We start from the raw sequence: 1,027 nt of genomic DNA, 5'->3' as shown, positions 1-1,027 counted from the left end.
TATATAGAAACACATTAAAATATATATATTATATCCTTCAAATGTTTATATATAAAAACACATTAAAACATATATGTTATATCCCTTCCAATACTTATATATAAACACATTATATATATATACACACATATTATGCTTTCAAATATTTATATATATATATATATATATATATATATATATATATATATATATATGAACCCCTTCTATATTCTGCTCTCTTGGAAGAAAGCCCTCCTCACCTGCTGAAGACGGAGCCCAGCTTCTCCAAGCGGCTCCCTGCCATAACGCCTTCAGCCTGGACTAGGCCTCTCTTAGCAACCGGGCCCGGCCCTTAGCAACCGCCGCCACCCGGAAGCGGAACAAGCCGAAGCCGAAGCCGAAGCCTCGCGAGATTTCTGGGCGGCGCGAACGCAGCGGAGCAGGAGACGCAGCTGCGAGTCGAAGCGAGGAAAGCGCGGATGGGCCAGGCAGGCAGAAGCAATCGATGGAGGAGCAATTGAGCCTGAAGAATAAGGCCTCTCCAGAGAAGGCGAGAGACAGGGAAAGGAGGAAGGAAGGAAAAAGAGAAAGAAAGAAAGGAAAGAAAGAAAGAAGGATAGAAAGAAAGAAAAAAGAGAGAAGGAAACAAAAAAGAGGGAAGGAAGGAAGGAAAGGAGGAAAGAAGAAGAGAAAGAAAGAAAAGAGGAAAGAAAGAAGGAAACAGAGAAAGAAGGATAGAAGAAAGAGAGAGGGAAGGGAAAAAGAGGGAAGGAAAGGAGGAAGGAAGAAGGAGAAAGAGGAAGGAAAGAAGGTAACAGAGAAAGAAGGATAGAAGGAAAGAAAGAAAGAGCGGAAACAAAAAAGAGGGAAAGAAGGAAGGAAGGAAAGGGAAAGATGAAAAAGACAAAGGAAAGATGGAAGGGAAGGAAAGAAAGAAAGAAAGATGGGAAAAGAGAAAGAAGTAATGGAAGATTGAAGAAAGGAAAGAAAGAAGGAATGAAAGAAAGAAAGAAAAGGAAGGAAAGAGAGAAAGAAGAAAAGGAAGGAA

General features: G+C 40.8%; 1 pseudogene; it reads left to right on the top strand.

The window, feature by feature from the left end:
* Window positions 1–1,027, top strand: part of LOC121917018 — a 5,697-nt pseudogene that overhangs the window by 946 nt on the left and 3,724 nt on the right.

Source organism: Sceloporus undulatus, chromosome 11, assembly GCF_019175285.1.
Source record: "Sceloporus undulatus isolate JIND9_A2432 ecotype Alabama chromosome 11, SceUnd_v1.1, whole genome shotgun sequence".
In the NCBI taxonomy this organism is placed as follows: Eukaryota; Metazoa; Chordata; class Lepidosauria; order Squamata; family Phrynosomatidae; genus Sceloporus; species Sceloporus undulatus.
The sequence above is the reverse complement of the archived record's forward strand: the minus strand, read 5'-3'. Positions and strand labels throughout refer to the sequence as shown.